General features: G+C 49.6%; 1 protein-coding gene across 6 annotated transcripts in view; it reads left to right on the top strand.

The window, feature by feature from the left end:
• Nucleotides 1–12,500, top strand: part of LOC135108502 (uncharacterized) — a 96,684-nt gene that overhangs the window by 58,185 nt on the left and 25,999 nt on the right. The window contains exon 1 of one of the 6 annotated variants that reach the window (XM_064019591.1): nt 7,072–7,294. The exons of 1 other annotated variant lie outside the window; for it this stretch is intronic. The gene's annotated coding sequence lies outside the window, so the exon portion shown is untranslated. Of the gene's footprint in view, nt 1–7,071; nt 7,295–7,332; nt 7,370–7,401; nt 7,688–7,830; nt 8,035–8,455; nt 8,477–12,500 lie in introns of those variants that run through there. 4 more of the 6 variants (XM_064019589.1, XM_064019590.1, XM_064019588.1 and 1 more) reach the window with 4 other exon arrangements.

Below are 12,500 nucleotides of genomic sequence, written 5' to 3'. Positions count from 1 at the left end.
TCCAATCCCTTTAAGCCTAAATTTCTTGTTAGGTTCTGAGATTTTTTTCTTTTCCTTTATTACTCGTTTGTTATCTTCATTCGCTTTTTTTCCCCTAAGGTGTATCATTCTCTCTCTCTCTCTCTCTCTCTCTCTCTCTCTCTCTCTCTCTCTCTCTCTCTCTCGCTCTCGCTCTCCTACTTCCCATCGACTATCTCCTCCCCCTTCACCATACCTCATAGCCTCATTCAGTCTTGTACTTTTACTGCTGCCCCTTCAGCCCTTCTCTCCCTCCCCTCATTCAGCCTCCCCCTCTTCCAATTTCCACTTACCATTGTTACACCTTTAATCTTCTTCGTGTGCTCTCCCTCACTCATCTCTCTCTCCCCTCTCCCTATTTTCACTTAATATAACTTTACCTACCTTTTACATTTCCAAACCTCACTCTCATTTATCTTTCTCTTCTGCTTTATTCCCATCTTGCTTTATGGAGAGAGAGAGAGAGAGAGAGAGAGAGAGAGAGAGAGAGAGAGAGAGAGAGAGAGAGAGAATCAGTCTTTTTTTCGTGTTTTTCTTTCTCTCTTCATCCTTCCCTCTCTATTTCCATTTTCACATACACTTCTAAACCCACTCCAGTCTCTGCGCAATCCTCTGTATTTCTTTCTCTTCTCTGTTTCTCTCCCTCTCTCCCTCCCTATCATCCCCCTCTTCTCTTCCTCCCTCCCTCCCTCCCTCCCTCCCTCCCTCCCTCCCATCCGTGTATCTGTCTATCCCGTCCCAGTTTCCACCCCAGACTTCACTTCTCTCTGTCTCTCTTTCCCTTCCCGTGCTTCTCTTTCCCTTCCCCCTTCAATGTTTTTGTTGTCTTCTCCATTCTTCCATCCACATATCTATCTGCATTCTTGTTTCCACTTCGCCTGCACACCTCTTCCTCCCTGTTCCCTCCCAAGGCCCCGCAACTCACTCTCTCTCTCTCTCTTCCACCACTGCATCTACTATCACCACCACCACCACCACCACCACCACCGGTACCCTCCAAACAGGTGTGCCGCGAGGATGTGTTGGTGACGCCGAGGGGATTGCCAGGATGCATGCCCTCATTTGCCTAATGTGGCAGATTACTGATACTTACTGCCTGACTCCCGGTTATCATGCCTTTATATTATATTCTGGTGCTCACACTCTACTGGTACAAGTGTTACTGCTATTGCTGGTGGTGGTGGTATTTCTATATTCTCCTGCTGTGGTATTTTAATTGTCTTCTCTTCACCGAGGTCTTTGTTAGTTGGAAGTTCATAAATTTCTTGCTATCGTCTTCATTATTTTCTCCTTTTTTTTCTCTTTTTCTTTCTTCCTTCTTCAGTTTTTTCCTCCTCCTCCTCCTCCTCATTGATCCCTTCCCTTCTTTTTTACCCGCAGCTTTTTCTTATTTGCTTGTTTTCTTCCTTGTTTTCAGTCTTACCCCTTCCTTCCTTCCTTCCTTCCTCCTTCCCTCTCCCTCCCTCCATTATTACCTCACACCGTAACTCAACATCTCCATTATATATTTCCTCCCCTTACCAATTTAGACTCTCCCTCCTTCCTTGCATCTTTTACTCTCCCCCTCCTTTCTTCCTCCACTTTTGCACCTCACATCTCCTCTCATCCCTCTCTCTTCCGTCCCATTTTCCTTTCCCCCTGTAGCCAATAGACAAGCAAAACATATTAACAAACAGAAAGAGGAGGGAAGAATTTAGCATAGAGTGAGCCTAGGAGCGAGTGGTGTGTGGTGTGGTGTGGTGTGGGTAGCGGAGTGTTAGGTGGAGGTGGTAGGAATAGGGAAGAAGAAACTGGGGCCCCCTTTCCCGCCATCCCAACTCTGCGTTATGAATCCCGCCGAATTTATAGCGGTGGTGGAGGTGTTGATTAGGGGCGCTGCTATCCTGATGGTGGTGGTGATGGTGGTGGTGGTGAGAGAAGGTACGTTAAGGTGTGAGAGTGTTGAGATGGTGAGGTGGTTGGTTGGTAGGTGGTGGGTGAATAGGGTTAGTGACAGTAATGATGGTTGAAAATTGGTCTATTAAGTTGTCTTACCCCTTTTTGCCTCATTTGCCTGGTTGCTGTGAGTCTTTGCATATGTTTTCTTACCTTATTTTCTCCTACATTCCTCCTTATAGTGCCCAGGCTTTCCTTTCCCCACAGATCAGCTTAGGGATAGTGAAAGGCTTTGATAACTGAAATGCTTTAGTTACCTTCGCTCTAATTCTTACCCCCATCCATTTTCTACGCTTCCTTTCCCCCACGACCTCCATTCCACTACCCTCGGTAATTCCAAGATCTTTGGAGGATGAAGATTCTTTTTTCCCACATTTTTTGTCACTGTTTTCTAAGCCTAATTCTTTCGCTTCGGGGCCTCACTTGAGTCCCAGAGAGGTAGGGAAAGGTAACCTAGGGTTCCCTAGTTAGAGAAAGAGAGAGAGAGAGAGAGGGAGAGGGGGGAGATGAGCTTACCAAGACGATAGTTGTTGGGAGGGAGACGAGGGTAGAGGAGGAGTGAGGGAGAGATGGCGGTCGTGGCCAGCTAGGGAGGTGACGCTCTCTTTTATTAAACGAGGCGCTTTACGACCTGAGCCTGTCACTTTGTCCCGTCCAAATAGCCAGCGTGCGGAAAGTTGTGTGGACAGCTCTGGGACGGGCCTTTCCTTCGCGTGTATGCGTGGGTTAGCTTTCCACCCCGTCTCCTCGGTGAGGAAGATTTGAGACAGTCACTGAAAGCCTCGCATATAGGCTCCCTAGATGAAATGGTCAAGGAAATAGTGCATTTTGTCCGTAGAGAAATGGGATGGTGTTAGGTTCTAGTGTATAATGATTACCTAGATGGTTAATATTGTAGAGTGGAGGAGTTTTCTCGCAGTATTTCGTCTTAATATGTCAATTATCAGCACAATAGGAGGTTAATCGTATTCTGTCTTAACGAGGAGCTCCGTACCTTTGTGTTCCGTACAGGAGTGGCATGTTCACTAGACGACAAAGGAACATAACGTTACTTAATGTTAGGTGTTGAGGAAGTGGAGGCCTAATGTCCCTGGTGTTTGAAGACGACGGTGTGTTTGTACCTTAGACTTGTGTTTCCGCCGGATGTGTTCTGCCATCAAGCCCCAGGTGGTGGTGGTGGTGGTGGGGGAGGGGGGTTGCCGGTTGTGGTGATGGTGATTGCTGGCGTGGGGAGGAGGATACGTTATGACGCCGCCGCCTCCTTCTCCTCCTCATGTAGTAAGGGGCGATGACTCCGGAAGACGCACGCAGCTGAGTACTGCCTTAGCTCACGTGTCCTAGCGAAGTGATGACACGAAGCTCCTCCTCTTAGTAGTTGATAGAAGTATATTAGACAGAACGTGACAACTTGGCGTGTCCAGTCATCACGTGTTCGACCTCCCATAAGTTATACTGCCGCACGAGGACACACACACACACACACACACACACACACACACACACACACACACACACACACACACACACACACACACACACACACACACACACACACACACAATGACAAGCAGGTATGTCGTATGGTACTCACTGTAATGCCTCTGAAGCACGCAACAATTCGTGCACATCAGACAACCGTGTGTCCGTCCAACACTACTTACCCAACTCCATTTTTACCTACAACGCAGTATGAGAGAGAGAGAGAGAGAGAGAGAGAGAGAGAGAGAGAGAGAGAGAGAGAGAGAGAGAGAGAGAGAGAGAGAGAGAGAGACACCTCTATAGCTTGGGTTGTCTTGAGAACGCTGCCAAGGGTACCCTTATGCAAATAGAACGACAGTACAAGTAAATAGCAATGGAGGTGCAGCCGCTCGCATGACTTCTCCGTGTTGATTGATGTTTTGGAGTATTTCCCTAGAGGCCGTTTTTCGTGGCGGAGTTCCTCGAAGCGGCAGCACCAAGTCCCTCAGTTCCCGCTGCAACAATAGTTCATCCATTCTTGTGTGTACTCCTCCCGCGTTTTGAATCCCTCGGTACTCAATAAGACTGACCGGCCAGAGGGTTATATTAATATCCCCGTGTTTCGCAGATAAATTACACTTTTTTTTGTCCAAAATTTTGCGAGTTGTTAGGAAAGAAAGGAAAAAAAAGTGTTGGATGATTGAGCAGCACCAGCAGCCCCGCCTTTGGCCCAGGAAGTGCACCCCCGACCCCACTCCCCTGCCGCCCTCCCAGCAGCCCCTCGCACCTGGCATTTCCTACCCCCTTCCCACGCACACCGCCTCCAGTTTTCACCGTTGGTATAATTTGAATTATTATCCACTTTTTTTTGTTCTGGTACACTTTCTCGCTCAAGGTTTGCGAGTTGTTACGTCTGCATTGTGTGAATGAAGCAGAAAAGTGGGGGTAAAACATTGCGTGCCCCCCCCCCCTCTCTCTCTCTCTCTCTCTCTCTCTCTCTCTCTCTCTCTCTCTCTCTCTCTCTCTCTCTCTCTCTCTCTCTCTCTCTCTCTCTCTCTCTCTCTCTCTCTCTCTCTCTCTCTCTCTCTCAATGAGTGGAAAGTTGGTTGTAGGAAAGGGCGGAGGTAGTAGTTAGCGGAGGGACTTGAGAAAAGGTGGAGTGTTGGGATGTTATCGGAAATGACAAAGTCTGTGTAAAGACGGCAGGCGTGCGTGCCGCGGTGGGGGCAAGAAGGCCCTGCACGGGACTCTTGTACACGCACGGCCCCGATATTGACCTCTCCTGCAGTGCCCCTCTCCATGCCAAACACACACACACACACACACACACACACACACACACACACACACACACACACACACACACACACACACACACACACACACACACACACACTAGTTCTCCTCCATCCTCTTCCTACTCTCCTCTCCTGACATTTTTTTCTTGGAATACCAAGAATAATTTTTTAATCTTGGAATACCAGTAAAGTAAGATTATAATCGAGCCTCATTATTTGTTGATCGAATTTTATTGATTTTTTATGTATTTTTATTACGTTATCTCAATCAGCCTATTATCTCATTACTGTTTAATGGTCTCCTGTTACTGTGTTGTATAATCCGATCCGATAACTTCCTTGCCTGCACCGATAATGTGTTCCTGCCAGTAGTCTGCATCCATGGTCGTTGGGTGTGTCCCCACCTTTGTCACTGGTGAGTCATTCTGCGACCTTGTTAGTCGTGGTGCGTGACGCCGGTGGAGTTGCGTCACGAGGCCAGCGGTGTCCTGTCCTCCCTTAGGTTCGCTGAAGGTAGATCAAGAGCATGGTCAGATTATTCACACGGAATTGGAATGAGAACTTTTGTTGCGGTACAGGTCAGCATGACGCTTCACGGCCCAGCACTGCAGCCTCCGCCCCGGCTTTGTTTACTCAGAGGAGTTGAGGAGACGCGTTGGAAGTGTTGGCAGACCTCGCACATACGCCTATTTGTTTATTTAGTTTCAAGGGTAAGAATGAGAAAGAACTAAGGTTGTAGTGGGGTTCTAGTTTTCAAGAGCGGGCAATTACAGAAGAGAGAGAGTGGAGTTCACCTTTTGAATTGTGAGCGCCAGGTGGCCAGTCTTGTGTGCATCAACAGCAGCAGCAAAAACAACATATAAAGCAAACCTTTGATGCAAACCCGTTTGTTATTGTAATTCATTGTAAGCTCTGTGTCAGGGTTGCCATGGAATATTTTGTTACTCGAATAAGTCAGCTTAGGAAATCATTGGTCCATCTCTCTTCCGCTCTCCCAGTTGGTAGCAACAAACGTGCGAGCGTGCCAGACTTGGTGACAGTGGTCGCGGTCATCCAGAACTAACTCCTTATACAGTGAAAGAGGTGGATTGCCATACCCATACCGACCAGAGCCCGGGTGTGCCCGCGGCCAAGGAGGGTAGAGAAGTGACCTCTTGCCCCGAACGTGAGGTCAGGGTACGCAGCGAGGCCACATTCCTCTGAGGAGGATGCAGAGGTGGTGGAGGTCAGCGAGGGTGGGGACGTTGAGGTACTTTTTTTTTTATGTGATTCGCTTATGTCAGCAGCATTACAGATGGGAGCACAGCGCTGAGAAAGACTTGTCCCGCCGCCTTTGGCTCCGGTGTCAGGTGGTGACGTCAGGGCCCCTTTGAATGTAAACATTGTCAGAAGATATTAATGTTGATGTAGGTTGAGGTAGAGGTTGTGTTTACCATCAACAACGCCTTGGGGTGGTGTGGTGAGGGGTGTCGGCGAGTGGCGCGGCGCAGGGCTGAGCTGAGCTGCTTGGCCCCAACCTGCCCACGAGTACCCCCTTGCTACCCTCCCCTCCCACCTTCGTTCATCCACTTTGGCCCCCCTCCCCTACCTCTTCCCTGGCCGAGGTCACGTGACTCGGCCGGCCACCTCCCCCTGCCTTCCCTCTCCCCGCCTCATCACTATCGACTTCTTCCTCCCATATGGGCGGCACACACCTGGTCCCTCCTCCCGGCTGGTGACAACCCCTTAGGAAGTTTTAATGGTACTGTGTTGAGAACTTCTGAACCACAAGGGTAGCGCATTTAAAGTTACAGCGACCACTCTCCTGTTCTCTTTCCTCCTCCCGCCCGTAATTCGTCATTTGGGTGAGCGGTGGTTGTGATGTAACAACCACTGTTCTTCCCTGGTGATGAAAGGGATAACTAGGACGTGCTGGGTCTTGTCCCCGTGAATAGAGAACTCGCAGGCATCGATGCCAGAGTAATTCATCATGCCAAAGTAATTAATCATTTGGTTTATTACAAAATTATATTAAAAAGTTTGATGATGATGTACATTAATCTACCGTGTTATTAGAGTCTAAGACGAAAGTTGTGGGGTTGTAACACTAAATATTTGAGGATTTTTCGCTCATATTCCTTTCGAGACGGTTCGAGACACTAAGGTTTCAAGTTGGGATTTGTTAGGGAGTTTCCTATCAAGTCTTCTCGAACGGATATGAATAAGATTGTACGAAGTAAAACATGCACTGTAGTAAGTATTGTATATCCAGCAGTATGAAATGCACACCAAGAAAACAACCCTAGATTATAGGTAGAGAATACAGAAGTCCGCCTCTGAGGGTGTCAAGCTTCAAAATGGCGTGAACCCTATTGTTGATAAAGGATGGTTTGTTTGTATAGGTGTTAGGAGGCGATGGCAAAGGAGTAGCCAGTACAGGAACAGGAAACTACCCTGGCCAACCCTTACCACAATGGTCCATTTGCCTCCCAGTGGAAAACTGAACTTGGCGTTGCGTGGTGGGCGGATCAGACGAGCTAACCACCCCTGCAGCCAACACTCGTTTAATTCTCACCACTAAAAACCGCGATTCAGCATCGTTAACAGTAAGACAGCATCTTCACTCGCACGATCTGTTAGTTCACGAGGTCCTGTTTTGTGGGAAGGCCGCTGGGAGACTTGTGAGTTGTGTAGCGGAAGGCCTGGGGCAGAGGGAAGGGGCGGTAGTGGTGGTGGTTGTGTGTTCGCTTTCCTCCTCTCTCGCCCTCTCTTCGTGACCGGTTGAATTTCAGAGTTTAGAGAGGAACACCCTCACGTGCAGCTCAATCTCTGCATGGGGTTTACCAAAGCAACTGACTGTGTGGTGCAAACATTTATTCAGAGAAACGTGGTGAAAATCGCTGGTTGGCAGCGTCGGCGGTGTAAAAGACGTAACAAAGACTGAGGAATATTCCTGCCATATGGACCTCTTTAATCTTCCTGAAGCAGCAAGAAAGCACGTAGGTCACAAGTGTAGTGCAGTAAACACTAGAACAGTGTGTGTGTGTATGTGTGTGTTTGTGTGTGTGGCGTGGTGGTGGCGGTGAGTAGTGGCGTGGTGGCGGCGGGATTGGTGGTTGGTGGCGGAGGGTGGGAGGGGTGGAGGAGGAGGGGTGAGGCTAGGAGGAGCGGCGAGGTGTGTGTGCGTCGCACACTCGCCGCGTCTCTCTCGCCCGCGCCGCACACTCACACTCACACACTATCCCACTCACCACCAGGCAACCCTCACGTCAACACCATCCACTTATTTTTCCAACGAAATCGCCAGTGTGGATTTATTTACACCAGTGACATCATCAAAAATTGAGTAAGTGTCGCAGTGTTTGTGTAGTGAAGTAGTGTGAAGCTTTTGGAAGCGTGCGCAGGTATGATCTGGCCGCGCATGTGTGCCCCTGCCGATGGTGCTGCCACAACCACCACCAGCACCACCTCCCTCCACCAACCACCACCACCACCACCCCACCAACCACCTCCACCACTACCACCACTACTCCTGTGATCGCCTACAACATCCATCAGCAGCGATTATTGAGGCAATGACATTAACAAGTGGCAAATACGAGGCTTTCCCTGCGTGCTTTCATTGCATCTGAAGGAAGCCTGCAGCACCTGTTGATTTACTTGTGTCTTAGTTGAATCAGCTGACTGATTGGTGCACTCTGGAATCTCGGAGGCGCCACGTGTTCATTCCATCTTGCACCACCTCCGTGACGTGACACTACCTGCGCTCAGGGAGAAACTGTGATGTGGTGAATTCCTGTGTGTGTGTGTGTGTGTGTGTATGTGTGTGTGTGTGTATGTATGTGTGTGTGTGTGTTGGTCTGCCATATGTTTCTAGCATGTGTTTATCCCGTTACTGCGAACACGTGTGAATGCTTGCTGTTGTAACTATAGTAGTGCGTCCATATGCTGTGTAGTACTGGTGTATGGCGCCTTTTAGGAAAGATTGTGTGCGCCACCCTACACGGAATGAGAGGTGAGGCAGTGGTGTGGGTGGTATCGTTCGGGCGAGTCATGGTTGGCTGCCGGGGAATAAGAGGGGGGGCCCTTGAGGGGAGGGAGAGTAGAGAGAGCCCCTAGGGAATACAGCAGGGGGTTAGGGGAGCCGGGGTGTGTGGGGGAAGGAAGAACCCACATCCTCCTGACTCATTCCTCCTCCCGCGAATGGTGTCGGTTATTGATGTTTTGTTCTTAGAATTTATCTTCGGCTTCCAGCTTGATAGCGGTCTAAATTTGGCGCCAGGCGTGGGATTACTTAGATTGCCTAGGCAGGGACATGTTTTGAGTCGAAGAGAGAACAAGGAAAGCTTTCATGGAGGCAGGAAGACCGGGCGAAGGAGGAGGCCACGCCGGGATGCAAACAACCTCGGAGGGGGAGACATGCGGGGTGAGGTCTGATGGCCAGGGGAGGATTGGGAGGGTCGGGGGGTATGAATAGAAGAGGCAGGGGGAGGGGCGAGTAATTGTATTGGGGGTAGTGGTAAGGGCGCGGAGGGGGACAGAGGGAGGTGGTAGGGATGGAAGACTGACGTTCAGGTGACGTTCTTCAGAAAGGGGCTCCATGGGAATTAGCCTTTATTCTCTCCCCCCCCTCTCTCTCTCTCTCTCTCTCTCTCTCTCTCTCTCTCTCTCTCTCTCTCTCTCTCTCTCTCTCTCTCTCTCTCTCTCTCTCTCTCTCTCTCTCTCTCTCTCTCTCTCTCTCTCTCTCTCTCTCTCTCTCTCTCCTTCCCTAGCCCTCTTGGAAACCCTCCCTTCCCACTTCTCCCCTAGCGTCTCGCCCCTCTTCCTGTCCCACCACCACCAGGGCCGCGGTCGTCATGGCTGCCGAGGGTAATCACCAAGCCCGGCGGTGCGTCGAGTTGCCGCTTTTGCCATGACGAAACTACCTGCAGTGCGCGACATTATGGGTAGTAACGCAAGGCTGCAGCGTCTTGCTTGTTTTCTGTCCATTTCTCTCGTCAGCAGGGGTAAGAGTCACGCCTCTCTTTGCTGGGAGTTTTCCTCGATCTCGCTGATCAGCTCGTCCTCAGCCGTCCCCCAGACAACGCCACACAAATTTTGCTGGATGTCTTTTCTCTGTCACTTTTCACTGGTTATTTCTCACTAGATAATTTAGATTCTTTGTGAACTCTATTTACTCTTAGTTCGAAACGTAGTTCACTACATTACAGTTGTAACGGTTCAATGACATGCAACCCAAGGCGTCACGTAAATATTTGTCTCGCATCATAAACCCATGGGCAAAAATTGACAATAATTGGTGTTCCTGCATAGGCTGCCGTTGCCGTGACAAATTAGGGTTCATAACGTGAGGAGATATGTTATAATATTTTTTTTGATAATTCACAGAGGATGAGGTAAAGCTGTTGTGAGCTGCACTGCGACTCTACTCGTAAACATAATAAATAGTGCTTGATAGTCAGCACGATAAGAAAATACTGGAAGGTTGTGTGTGGTGCTTAACCCCCCCCCCCTATCTCTCTCTCTCTCTCTCTCTCTCTCTCTCTCTCTCTCTCTCTCTCTCTCTCTCTCTCTCTCTCTCTCTCTCTCTCTCTCTCTCTCTCTCTCTCTCTCTCTCTCATTGCTTGTCTTTCCGCATGAAGATTACTCCAAGGCGGCAAACAAAGGTTCTCTTCGTCTGTTGCGTGGCATATTTCCTCCCTTTAGCACTCCATTTAACACTACTCCGCTACTTTACACAACCCACCGCCACCACAATTACTCGGGTCCTCCTCCCTACCATCAGCGCCACCTGTTTGCTCACCTCAGGCCTCCACCACCTGGCCGGGCCGTTAATTGAGAGGATGTTGATGTCGGGAGAACCGTTGATTTATTGGATTTGCCTCTTCTGAAATTCGAGGATGAAGAGGGAAGAGGCTGGCGTGCAGAGAGGTGAAGAGGAATGAGGCAGTGAGGAGTACTCGTAGCGGTAACTGTTCATGTGAAGGGGCTGAGTGCAGGTCCTTGACTTGTGCCTACCTACCTCTGCTCCAGGGACTCCCATCACCTGTTAATGGCTGGTCCTCATCAGGGAGCGTTTATAGATTGCTCGCCATGTTGCTTTGTAGTGATTCATAGTGTCTTTTGTGTTCACGTCTGGTGAGGAATGTTTCGAGGTGCTTGTGTGGCGTCAGTCCGGGCGCTGGCTGCTCTTCACGAGGATTTTGCTCCGAGAGGTTTGTTTGGGCCGATGGGAATGATAAAAGTAGAGTGGCTGGAGGACGGGGGAGGGAGCCAGGTGTGCGAGTGGGGTGAGGCTCGAGAGGTGGGTAGGTGAGGTGCCTTGTGCCTCAGAGCGTCGTCACGTTTCTCCATCCAGATATTGAAAATCTATAAGCAGTTTACTTTTAAGAAGGGAAAGGAGGGGATGGAGGGATAATTGTCACTTAGTCGACATTTTCGCCCTCTTGTTGAGGAAGCGCAGTGTTCGTAAGTTAAGTCACCTTCCGGTCCCCCATTTTCATCCTTTGCCTCTTTCGAATGTATCAAAGGCGCCTCCCCGCGGTGCCTCGTCCAAGGAAGCCCGCCGCCCTCCGCGCCCAAACTCCCCTCCTGCCTCAGCATTGATCCCGCTTCTCCGTCCTCCACCTTAGATGTTTTTTATAGTTAATCACGGAGGCCTCGGGTTGCCTGTAAGGCGGATACCAGCGACCCTCGTTATTGAAGTCGAAGCCATATGGGAAGCTGTATGGGAAGAGAGGGGGGTGAGATGGAGAGTAGCAAGGTAGGGAGAGAGTGGGAGATGAGAAGAGGCTGGGATTTAGTAAGGGTAGGCGGTCATAGAGCTTCAATACTTCTCATTCTCTCCCTCCCTCTCATCCCAGCTCATTAACCTCCTTCATGCTCATTACCTGTATCCTGTTTCATCAGCGCCATGGCTCTCTGAATACGTGCCTGCACTCTCCTTCCCCAACTCCCCATTCCCCATTTACCTATATTTTTAACTTCCCCATTCGTCTTCTTGCTACACACACACACACACACACACACACACACACACACACACACACACACACACACACACACACACACACACACACACACACACACACACACCATCCTATGTCCTTCGTCACTTGTTTCCTCTTTCTTCCCTCCCCTCCGCCCCCTTCCTGTTGAAGATTCACGTATATGGGTATTCGCTTATGTTTCTTCAAGGGTTTCCAGGCCGCTTCCCTCCAGCTGGTGCTCTGTGGGCATGCCGTGTCTGGTGGCGTTATTACTTTTCCTTATCTTGTTTATTTTTGGGCTCTTCAAGTTTTGTGTTACTCCTTCCATTATCTTACTCGTATTTGCTTCATCTACTTATCCCTAGCCATTCTCCTCTCCTTTTCCCCTCCCCTCCCCTCCGCCACCATTCCTTCGCATCTTTCCGTTTGCCTGCCTACCTTTTTTTTTTTCCTTCTCCCACTTTTTTCCTCTCTCTCTTTTCTCTCCCTCCCCCTCCCTCCCCCCTAACCCTTCACCACTTGCTTGCCTTCCCTCACTCACTCGTTCGCTCGCTCGCTCATTTACTTGCTTGTTTCGGTTGGTGGGCGCCCCTTCACTCTAGCTTGTTTTAGGAGCACCGCGTGTTCTTAATTAGTTGGCACTGTAGTCTCGAGAATGTTGAGGTGTGGTGTCGGTGAATGACGTACGTGTGTGTGTGTGTGTGTGTGTGTGTGTGTGTGTGTGTGTGTGTGTGTGTGTGTGTGTGTGTGTGTGTGTGTACCCCTTCCTCTTTCTTGTCTCAGTGATGGATTTGTTTCTTTTCTACCCTTTATCGTTTATCTA

Source organism: Scylla paramamosain, chromosome 17 (genome assembly GCF_035594125.1).
Source record: "Scylla paramamosain isolate STU-SP2022 chromosome 17, ASM3559412v1, whole genome shotgun sequence".
NCBI lineage: Eukaryota > Metazoa > Arthropoda > Malacostraca > Decapoda > Portunidae > Scylla > Scylla paramamosain.
The sequence above is the reverse complement of the archived record's forward strand: the minus strand, read 5'-3'. Positions and strand labels throughout refer to the sequence as shown.